Here is a 12502-nt window from a genome sequence, read left to right on the forward strand (position 1 = left end):
GTCCCTTGACTATGGATTGAGCCGCGGAGTATTGCCCAGGTTAATTTCTGGTGCCACTCACGGTAAATCTCCATTATAATTTTTAGGGGCTGTCCTCGGGTGTAAAATACATATTTATTCATAGGACCACTCCTGTGTAAAATGTGTATTTAGAGCTTCATACATATTTTTGGTACCACCGTAGAGGTGTCTCCCTGTATATTTATGGGGCTAGCCTTTTGGTGAATGTGAATTTTTATTTATAGGACCACCGGTGGGAGGCGCTGTATTTAATTGTTGGAGTCAATGATCTCGAGGTCCAACCGTGACAACATCTAGATACCTGCAGCAGCCGTCCTACTGACTAAAACATTAATAGCCGGTAAGAACTGTACCCAAAGAATCTCAGAAACAACATTTCTGCAAAAAGAAGCATGACTTGTTTTGAAAATTTGTACTTCAAATTCAACCATACTGATTTTCACCTGTCTTGTTTTCAAAGATGTTTTCATTGTGAAAGCTTATCATTACAACCTGGTTTCGTCACATAGCGCATTTCTAGTTTATATATAAAATCCTACAATGTTTTTCATTTTTTAAGAATATTGCATATTGATCCAATATGACTGATATCTTTTCTTTACAGACAAATTGAACTGTGTCATCTTGGAAGCGTGTGTCAACAGAATTCTATCCAACCACCAGCCGGTGACATTGCCAGAATTAAAACTGCATTGGGCCATTCACAGGAACCTCCTTATTTATGGTACCTTATTTATTTATGGAGCCATCGCTTTTAGAGATATGTCTTATGGATTGAGCCGCGGAGTATTGCCCAGATTAATTTCTGGTGCCACTCACGGTAAATCTCCATAATAATATTAGGGGTTGTCCTCGGGTGTAAAATACATATTTATTCATAGGTCCAGCTCATTTTTTACCTATGGGTGTACCCATGGGGTATGCCCATATATTAATTGATGGTGCCACACATGGGTTTTACTCAAAGAAATCCTTTGACTATGGATTGAGCCGCGGAGTATTGCCCAGATTAATTTCTGGTGCCACTCACGGTAAATCTCCATAATAATTTTAGGGGTTGTCCTCGGGTGTAAAATACATATTTATTCATAGGTCCAGCTCATTTTTTACCTATGGGTGTACCCATGGGGTATGCCCATATATTAATTGATGGTGCCACACATGGGTTTTACTCAAAGAAATCCTTTGACTATGGATTGAGCCGCGGAGTATTGCCCAGATTAATTTCTGGTGCCACTCACGGTAAATCTCCATAATAATTTTAGGGGTTGTCCTCGGGTGTAAAATACATATTTATTCATAGGTCCAGCTCATTTTTTACCTATGGGTGTACCCATGGGGTGCCCATATATTAATTGATGGTGCCACCCATGGGTTTTACTCAAAGAAATCCTTTGACTATGGATTGAGCCGCGGAGTATTGCCAAGATTAATTTCTGGTGCCACTCACGGTAAATCTCCATAATAATTTTAGGGGTTGTCCTCGGGTGTAAAATACATATTTATTCATAGGACCAGCTCATTTTTTACCTATGGGTATACCCATGGGGTATGCCCATATATTAATTGATGGTGCCACCCATGGGTTTTACTCAAAGAAATCCTTTGACTATGGATTGAGCCGCGGAGTATTGCCCAGATTAATTTCTGGTGCCACTCACGGTAAATCTCCATAATAATTTTAGGGGCTGTCCTCGGGTGTAAAATACATATTTATTCATAGGACCAGCTCATTTTTTACCTATGGATGTACCCATGGGGTATGCCCATATATTAATTGATGTTGCCAACCATGGGTTTTACTCAAAGAAGTCCCTTGACTATGGATTGAGCCGCGGAGTATTGCCCAGGTTAATTTCTGGTGCCACTCACGGTAAATCTCCATAATAATTTTTAAGGGCTGTCCTCGGGTGTAAAATACATATTTATTCATAGGACCACTCCTGTGTAAAATGTGTATTTAGAGCTTCATACATATTTTTGGTACCACCGTAGAGGTGTCTCCCTGTATATTTATGGGGCTAGCCTTTTGGTGAATGTGAATTTTTATTTATAGGACCACCGGTGGGAGGCGCTGTATTTAATTGTTGGAGTCAATGATCTCGAGGTCCAACCGTGACAACATCTAGATACCTGCAGCAGCCGTCCTACTGACTTAAACATTAATAGCCGGTAAGAACTGTACCCAAAGAATCTCAGAAACAACATTTCTGCAAAAAGAAGCATGACTTGTTTTGAAAATTTGTACTTCAAATTCAACCATACTGATTTTCACCTGTCTTGTTTTCAAAGATGTTTTCATTGTGAAAGCTTATCATTACAACCTGGTTTCGTCACATAGCGCATTTCTAGTTTATATATAAAATCCTACAATGTTTTTCATTTTTTAAGAATATTGCATATTGATCCAATATGATTGATATCTTTTCTTTACAGACAAATTGAACTGTGTCATCTTGGAAGCGTGTGTCAACAGAATTCTATCCAACCACCAGCCGGTGACATTGCCTGAATTAAAACTGCATTGGGCCATTCACAGGAACCTCCTTATTTATGGTACCTTATTTATTTATGGAGCCATCGCTTTTAGAGATATGTCTTATGGATTGAGCCGCGGAGTATTGCCCAGATTAATTTCTGGTGCCACTCACGGTAAATCTCCATAATAATTTTAGGGGTTGTCCTCGGGTGTAAAATACATATTTATTCATAGGTCCAGCTCTTTTGTTACCTATGGGGTATGCCCATATATTAATTGATGGTGCCACACATGGGTTTTACTCAAAGAAATCCTTTGACTATGGATTGAGCCGCGGAGTATTGCCCAGATTAATTTCTGGTGCCACTCACGGTAAATCTCCATTATAATTTTTAGGGGCTGTCCTCGGGTGTAAAATACATATTTATTCATAGGTCCAGCTCATTTTTTACCTATGGGTGTACCCATGGGGTATGCCCATATATTAATTGATGGTGCCACACATGGGTTTTACTCAAAGAAATCCTTTGACTATGGATTGAGCCGCGGAGTATTGCCCAGATTAATTTCTGGTGCCACTCACGGTAAATCTCCATAATAATTTTAGGGGCTGTCCTCGGGTGTAAAATACATATTTATTCATAGGACCAGCTCATTTTTTACCTATGGGTGTACCCATGGGGTATGCCCATATATTAATTGATGGTGCCAACCATGGGTTTTACTCAAAGAAGTCCCTTGACTATGGATTGAGCCGCGGAGTATTGCCCAGGTTAATTTCTGGTGCCGCTCACGGTAAATCTCCATAATAATTTTTAGGGGCTGTCCTCGGGTGTAAAATACATATTTATTCATAGGACCACTCCTGTGTAAAATGTGTATTTAGAGCTTCATACATATTTTTGGTACCACCGTAGAGGTGTCTCCCTGTATATTTATGGGGCTAGCCTTTTGGTGAATGTGAATTTTTATTTATAGGACCACCGGTGGGAGGCGCTGTATTTAATTGTTGGAGTCAATGATCTCGAGGTCCAACCGTGACAACATCTAGATACCTGCAGCAGCCGTCCTACTGACTTAAACATTAATAGCCGGTAAGAACTGTACCCAAAGAATCTCAGAAACAACATTTCTGCAAAAAGAAGCATGACTTGTTTTGAAAATTTGTACTTCAAATTCAACCATACTGATTTTCATCTCTTCTTGTTTTCAAAGATGTTTTCATTGTGAAAGCTTATCATTACAATCTGGTTTCGTCACATAGCGCATTTCTAGTTTATATATAAAATCCTACAATGTTTTTCATTTTTTAAGAATATTGCATATTGATCCAATATGATTGATATCTTTTCTTTACAGACAAATTGAACTGTGTCATCTTGGAAGCGTGTGTCAACAGAACTCTATCCAACCACCAGCCGGTGACATTGCCAGAATTAAAACTGCATTGGGCCATTCACAGGAACCTCCTTATTTATGGTACCTTATTTATTTATGGAGCCATCGCTTTTAGAGATATGTCTTATGGATTGAGCCGCGGAGTATTGCCCAGATTAATTTCAGGTGCCACTCACGGTAAATCTCCATAATAATTTTAGGGGTTGTCCTCGGGTGTAAAATACATATTTATTCATAGGTCCAGCTCATTTTTTACCTATGGGTGTACCCATGGGGTATGCCCATATATTAATTGATGGTGCCACCCATGGGTTTTACTCAAAGAAATCCTTTGACTATGGATTGAGCCGCGGAGTATTGCCCAGATTAATTTCTGGTGCCACTCACGGTAAATCTCCATAATAATTTTAGGGGTTGTCCTCGGGTGTAAAATACATATTTATTCATAGGACCAGCTCATTTTTTACCTATGGGTGTACCCATGGGGTATGCCCATATATTAATTGATGGTGCCACACATGGGTTTTACTCAAAGAAATCCTTTGACTATGGATTGAGCCGCGGAGTATTGCCCAGATTAATTTCTGGTGCCACTCACGGTAAATCTCCATAATAATTTTAGGGATTGTCCTCGGGTGTAAAATACATATTTATTCATAGGACCAGCTCATTTTTTACCTATGGGTGTACCCTTTGGGTATGCCCATATATTAATTGATGGTGCCACCCATGGGTTTTACTCAAAGAAATCCTTTGACTATGGATTGAGCCGCGGAGTATTGCCCAGATTAATTTCTGGTGCCACTCACGGTAAATCTCCATAATAATTTTAGGGGTTGTCCTCGGGTGTAAAATACATATTTATTCATAGGTCCAGCTCATTTTTTACCTATGGGTGTACCCATGGGGTATGCCCATATATTAATTGATGGTGCCACACATGGGTTTTACTCTAAGAAATCCTTTGACTATGGATTGAGCCGCGGAGTATTGCCCAGATTAATTTCTGGTGCCACTCACGGTAAATCTCCATAATAATTTTAGGGGTTGTCCTCGGGTGTAAAATACATATTTATTCATAGGTCCAGGTCATTTTTTACCTATGGGTGTACCCATGGGGTATGCCCATATATTAATTGATGGTGCCACACATGGGTTTTACTCAAAGAAATCCTTTGACTATGGATTGAGCCGCGGAGTATTGCCCAGATTAATTTCTGGTGCCACTCACGGTAAATCTCCATAATAATTTTAGGGGTTGTCCTCGGGTGTAAAATACATATTTATTCATAGTTCCAGCTCATTTTTTACCTATGGGTGTACCCATGGGGTATGCCCATATATTAATTGATGGTGCCACACATGGGTTTTACTCAAAGAAATCCTTTGACTATGGATTGAGCCGCGGAGTATTGCCCAGATTAATTTCTGGTGCCACTCACGGTAAATCTCCATAATAATTTTAGGGGCTGTCCTCGGGTGTAAAATACATATTTATTCATAGGACCAGCTCATTTTTTACCTATGGGTGTACCCATGGGGTATGCCCATATATTAATTGATGGTGCCAACCATGGGTTTTACTCAAAGAAGTCCCTTGACTATGGATTGAGCCGCGGAGTATTGCCCAGAATAATTTCTGGTGCCACTCACGGTAAATCTCCATAATAATTTTAGGGGTTGTCCTCGGGTGTAAAATACATATTTATTCATAGGTCCAGCTCATATTTTACCTATGGGTGTACCCATGGGGTATGCCCATATATTAATTGATGGTGCCACTCATGGGTTTTACTCAAAGAAATCCTTTGACTATGGATTGAGCCGCGGAGTATTGCCCAGATTAATTTCTGGTGCCACTCACGGTAAATCTCCATAATAATTTTAGGGGCTGTCCTCGGGTGTAAAATACATATTTATTCATAGGACCAGCTCATTTTTTACCTATGGGTGTACCCATGGGGTATGCCCATATATTAATTGATGGTGCCAACCATGGGTTTTACTCAAAGAAGTCCCTTGTCTATGGATTGAGCCGCGGAGTATTGCCCAGGTTAATTTCTGGTGCCACTCACGGTAAATCTCCATAATAATTTTTAGGGGCTGTCCTCGGGTGTAAAATACATATTTATTCATAGGACCACTCCTGTGTAAAATGTGTATTTAGAGCTTCATACATATTTTTGGTACCACCGTAGAGGTGTCTCCCTGTATATTTATGGGGCTAGCCTTTTGGTGAATGTGAATTTTTATTTATAGGACCACCGGTGGGAGGCGCTGTATTTAATTGTTGGAGTCAATGATCTCGAGGTCCAACCGTGACAACATCTAGATACCTGCAGCAGCCGTCCTACTGACTTAAACATTAATAGCCGGTAAGAACTGTACCCAAAGAATCTCAGAAACAACATTTCTGCAAAAAGAAGCATGACTTGTTTTGAAAATTTGTACTTCAAATTCAACCATACTGATTTTCACCTGTCTTGTTTTCAAAGATGTTTTCATTGTGAAAGCTTATCATTACAACCTGGTTTCGTCACATAGCGCATTTCTAGTTTATATATAAAATCCTACAATGTTTTTCATTTTTTAAGAATATTGCATATTAATCCAATATCATTGATATCTTTTCTTTACAGACAAATTGAACTGTGTCATCTTGGAAGCGTGTGTCAACAGAATTCTATCCAACCACCAGCCGGTGACATTGCCAGAATTAAAACTGCATTGGGCCATTCACAGGAACCTCCTTATTTATGGTACCTTATTTATTTATGGAGCCATCGCTTTTAGAGATATGTCTTATGGATTGAGCCGCGGAGTATTGCCCAGATTAATTTCTGGTGCCACTCATGGTAAATCTCCATAATAATTTTAGGGGTTGTCCTCGGGTGTAAAATAACATATTTATTCATAGGTCCAGCTCATTTTTTACCTATGGGTGTACCCATGGGGTATGCCCATATATTAATTGATGGTGCCACCCATGGGTTTTACTCAAAGAAATCCTTTGACTATGGATTGAGCCGCGGAGTATTGCCCAGATTAATTTCTGGTGCCACTCACGGTAAATCTCCATAATAATTTTAGGGGTTGTCCTCGGGTGTAAAATACATATTTATTCAAAGGACCAGCTCATTTTTTACCTATGGGTGTACCCATGGGGTATGCCCATATATTAATTGATGGTGCCACACATGGGTTTTACTCAAAGAAATCCTTTGACTATGGATTGAGCTGCGGAGTATTGCCCAGATTAATTTCTGGTGCCACTCACGGTAAATCTCCATAATAATTTTAGGGGTTGTCCTCGGGTGTAAAATACATATTTATTCATAGGTCCAGCTCATTTTTTACCTATGGGTGTACCCATGGGGTATGCCCATATATTAATTGATGGTGCCACACATGGGTTTTACTCTAAGAAATCCTTTGACTATGGATTGAGCCGCGGAGTATTGCCCAGATTAATTTCTGGTGCCACTCACGGTAAATCTCCATAATAATTTTAGGGGTTGTCCTCGGGTGTAAAATACATATTTATTCATAGGTCCAGCTCATTTTTTACCTATGGGTGTACCCATGGGGTATGCCCATATATTAATTGATGGTGCCACACATGGGTTTTACTCAAAGAAATCCTTTGACTATGGATTGAGCCGCGGAGTATTGCCCAGATTAATTTCTGGTGCCACTCACGGTAAATCTCCATAATAATTTTAGGGGCTGTCCTCGGGTGTAAAATACATATTTATTCATAGGTCCAGCTCATTTTTTACCTATGGGTGTACCCATGGGGTATGCCCATATATTAATTGATGGTGCCACACATGGGTTTTACTCAAAGAAATCCTTTGACTATGGATTGAGCCGCGGAGTATTGCCCAGATTAATTTCTGGTGCCACTCACGGTTAATCTCCATAATAATTTTAGGGGTTGTCCTCGGGTGTAAAATACATATTGATTCATAGGACCAGCTCATCTTTTACCTATGGGTGTACCCATGGGGTATGCCCATATATTAATTGATGGTGCCAACCATGGGTTTTACTCAAAGAAGTCCCTTGACTATGGATTGAGCCGCGGAGTATTGCCCAGGTTAATTTCTGGTGCCACTCACAGTAAATCTCCATTATAATTTTTAGGGGCTGTCCTCGGGTGTAAAATACATATTTATTCATAGGACCACTCCTGTGTAAAATGTGTATTTAGAGCTTCATACATATTTTTGGTACCACCGTAGAGGTGTCTCCCTGTATATTTATGGGGCTAGCCTTTTGGTGAATGTGAATTTTTATTTATAGGACCACCGGTGGGAGGCGCTGTATTTAATTGTTGGAGTCAATGATCTCGAGGTCCAACCGTGACAACATCTAGATACCTGCAGCAGCCGTCCTACTGACTTAAACATTAATAGCCGGTAAGAACTGTACCCAAAGAATCTCAGAAACAACATTTCTGCAAAAAGAAGCATGACTTGTTTTGAAAATTTGTACTTCAAATTCAACCATACTGATTTTCACCTGTCTTGTTTTCAAAGATGTTTTCATTGTGAAAGCTTATCATTACAACCTGGTTTCGTCACATAGCGCATTTCTAGTTTATATATAAAATCCTACAATGTTTTTCATTTTTTAAGAATATTGCATATTGATCCAATATGATTGATATCTTTTCTTTACAGACAAATTGAACTGTGTCATCTTGGAAGCGTGTGTCAACAGAATTCTATCCAACCACCAGCCGGTGACATTGCCAGAATTAAAACTGCATTGGGCCATTCACAGGAACCTCCTTATTTATGGTACCTTATTTATTTATGGAGCCATCGCTTTTAGAGATATGTCTTATGGATTGAGCCGCGGAGTATTGCCCAGATTAATTTCTGGTGCCACTCACGGTAAATCTCCATAATAATATTAGGGTTGTCCTCGGGTGTAAAATACATATTTATTCATAGGTCCAGCTCATTTTTTACCTATGGGTGTACCCATGGGGTATGCCCATATATTAATTGATGGTGCCACACATGGGTTTTACTCAAAGAAATCCTTTGACTATGGATTGAGCCGCGGAGTATTGCCCAGATTAATTTCTGGTGCCACTCACGGTAAATCTCCATAATAATTTTAGGGGTTGTCCTCGGGTGTAAAATACATATTTATTCATAGGTCCAGCTCATTTTTTACCTATGGGTGTACCCATGGGGTATGCCCATATATTAATTGATGGTGCCACCCATGGGTTTTACTCAAAGAAATCCCTTGACTATGGATTGAGCCGCGGAGTATTGCCCAGATTAATTTCTGGTGCCACTCACGGTAAATCTCCATAATAATTTTAGGGGCTGTCCTCGGGTGTAAAATGCATATTAATTCCTAGGTCCAGCTCATTTTTTACCTATGGGTGTACCCATGGGGTATGCCCATATATTAATTGATGGTGCCACACACCCATGGGTTTTACTCAAAGAAATCCTTTGACTATGGATTGAGCCGCGGAGTATTGCCCAGATTAATTTCTGGTGCCACTCACGGTAAATCTCCATAATAATTTTAGGGGCTGTCCTCGGGTGTAAAATACATATTTATTCATAGGTCCAGCTCATTTTTTACCTATGGGTGTACCCATGGGGTATGCCCATATATTAATTGATGGTGCCAACCATGGGTTTTACTCAAAGAAATCCCTTGACTATGGATTGAGCCGCGGAGTATTGCCCAGATTAATTTCTGGTGCCACTCACGGTAAATCTCCATAATAATTTTAGGGGTTGTCCTCGGGTGTAAAATGCATATTAATTCCTAGGTCCAGCTCATTTTTTACCTATGGGTGTACCCATGGGGTATGCCCATATATTAATTGATGGTGCCACCCATGGGTTTTACTCAAAGAAATCCTTTGACTATGGATTGAGCCGCGGAGTATTGCCCAGATTAATTTCTGGTGCCACTCACGGTAAATCTCCATGATAATTTTAGGGGCTGTCCTCGGGTGTAAAATGCATATTTATTCCTAGGTCCAGTTCATTTTTTACCTATGGGTGTACCCATGGGGTATGCCCATATATTAATTGATGGTGCCACCCATGGGTTTTACTCAAAGAAATCCTTTGACTATGGATTGAGCCGCGGAGTATTGCCCAGATTGATTTCTGGTGCCACTCACGGTAAATCTCCATAATAATTTTAGGGGCTGTCCTCGGGTGTAAAATACATATTTATTCATAGGTCCAGCTCATTTTTTACCTATGGGTGTACCCATGGGGTATGCCCATATATTAATTGATGGTGCCACCCATGGGTTTTACTCAAAGAAATCCTTTGACTATGGATTGAGCCGCGGAGTATTGCCCAGATTAATTTCTGGTGCCACTCACGGTAAATCTCCATAATAATTTTAGGTGCTGTCCTCGGGTGTAAAATACATATTTATTCATAGGACCAGCTCATTTTTTACCTATGGCTGTACCCATGGGGTATGCCCATATATTAATTGATGGTGCCACCCATGGGTTTTACTCAAAGAAGTCCCTTGACTATGGATTGAGCCGCGGAGTATTGCCCAGGTTAATTTCTGGTGCCACTCACGGTAAATCTCCATAATAATTTTTAGGGGCTGTCCTCGGGTGTAAAATACATATTTATTCATAGGACCACTCCTGTGTAAAATGTGTATTTAGAGCTTTATACATATTTTTGGTACCACCGTAGAGGTGTCCCCCTGTATATTTATGGGGCTAGCCTTTTGGTGAATGTGAATTTTTATTTATAGGACCACCGGTGGGAGGCGCTGTAGTTAATTGTTGGAGTCAATGATCTCGAGGTCCAACCGTGACAACATCTAGATACCTGCAGCAGCCGTCCTACTGACTTAAACATTAATAGCCGGTAAGAACTGTACCCAAAGAATCTCAGAAACAACATTTCTGCAAAAAGAAGCATGACTTGTTTTGAAAATTTGTACTTCAAATTCAACCATACTGATTTTCATCTCTTCTTGTTTTCAAAGATGTTTTCATTGTGAAAGCTTATCATTACAACCTGGTTTCGTCACATAGCGCATTTCTAGTTTATTTATAAAATCCTACAATGATTTTCATTTTTTAAGAATATTGCATATTGATCCAATATGATTGATATCTTTTCTTTACAGACAAATTGAACTGTGTCATCTTGGAAGCGTGTGTCAACAGAATTCTATCCAACCACCAGCCGGTGACATTGCCTGAATTAAAACTGCATTGGGCCATTCACAGGAACCTCCTTATTTATGGTACCTTATTTATTTATGGAGCCATCGCTTTTAGAGATATGTCTTATGGATTGAGCCGCGGAGTATTGCCCAGATTAATTTCTGGTGCCACTCACGGTAAATCTCCATAATAATTTTAGGGGTTGTCCTCGGGTGTAAAATACATATTTATTCATAGGTCCAGCTCATTTTTTACCTATGGGTGTACCCATGGGGTATGCCCATATATTAATTGATGGTGCCACACATGGGTTTTACTCAAAGAAATCCCTTGACTATGGATTGAGCCGCGGAGTATTGCCCAGATTAATTTCTGGTGCCACTCACGGTAAATCTCCATAATAATTTTAGGGGTTGTCCTCGGGTGTAAAATACATATTTATTCATAGGTCCAGCTCATTTTTTACCTATGGGTTTACCCATGTGGTATGCCCATATATTAATTGATGGTGCCACACATGGGTTTTACTCAAAGAAATCCTTGACTATGGATTGAGCCGCGGAGTATTGCCCAGATTAATTTCTGGTGCCACTCACGGTAAATCTCCATAATAATTTTAGGGGTTGTCCTCGGGTGTAAAATACATATTTATTCATAGGACCAGCTCATTTTTTACCTATGGGTGTACCCATGGGGTGTGCCCATATATTAATTGATGGTGCCGCACACTCATGGGTTTTACTCAAAGAAATCCCTTGACTATGGATTGAGCCGCGGAGTATTGCCCAGGTTAATTTCTGGTGCCACTCACGGTAAATCTCCATAATAATTTTTAGGGGCTGCCCTCGGGTGTAAAATACATATTTATTCATAGGACTACTCCTGTGTAAAATGTGTATTTAGAGCTTCATACATATTTTTGGTACCACCGTAGAGGTGTCTCCCTGTATATTTATGGGGCTAGCCTTTTGGTGAATGTGAATTTTTATTTATAGGACCACCGGTGGGAGGCGCTGTATTTAATTGTTGGAGTCAATGATCTCGAGGTCCAACCGTGACAACATCTAGATACCTGCAGCAGCCGTCCTACTGACTTAAACATTAATAGCCGGTAAGAACTGTACCCAAAGAATCTCAGAAACAACATTTCTGCAAAAAGAAGCATGACTTGTTTTGAAAATTTGTACTTCAAATTCAACCATACTGATTTTCATCTCTTCTTGTTTTCAAAGATGTTTTCATTGTGAAAGCTTATCATTACAACCTGGTTTCGTCACATAGCGCATTTCTAGTTTATATATAAAATCCTACAATGTTTTTCATTTTTTAAGAATATTGCATATTGATCCAATATGATTGATATCTTTTCTTTACAGACAAATTGAACTGTGTCATCTTGGAAGCGTGT

The 12502-nt window shown here is 39.7% G+C and overlaps 1 long non-coding RNA gene across 1 annotated transcript; it reads left to right on the top strand.

Moving 5' to 3' along the window:
* Nucleotides 1–630: 630 nt before the first annotated feature.
* On the top strand, nt 631–12501 carry LOC128214259 (uncharacterized). The gene is made up of 11 exons (XR_008257889.1): nt 631–745; nt 2078–2193; nt 2458–2577; nt 3479–3594; nt 3860–3979; nt 6158–6273; nt 6538–6657; nt 8204–8319; nt 8584–8703; nt 12090–12205; nt 12471–12501. It is a non-coding gene; the product is annotated as an uncharacterized LOC128214259 (long non-coding RNA).
* Nucleotide 12502: the final 1 nt, after the last annotated feature.

This window comes from Mya arenaria, chromosome 13 (genome assembly GCF_026914265.1).
Source record: "Mya arenaria isolate MELC-2E11 chromosome 13, ASM2691426v1".
Classification (NCBI taxonomy): Eukaryota; Metazoa; Mollusca; class Bivalvia; order Myida; family Myidae; genus Mya; species Mya arenaria.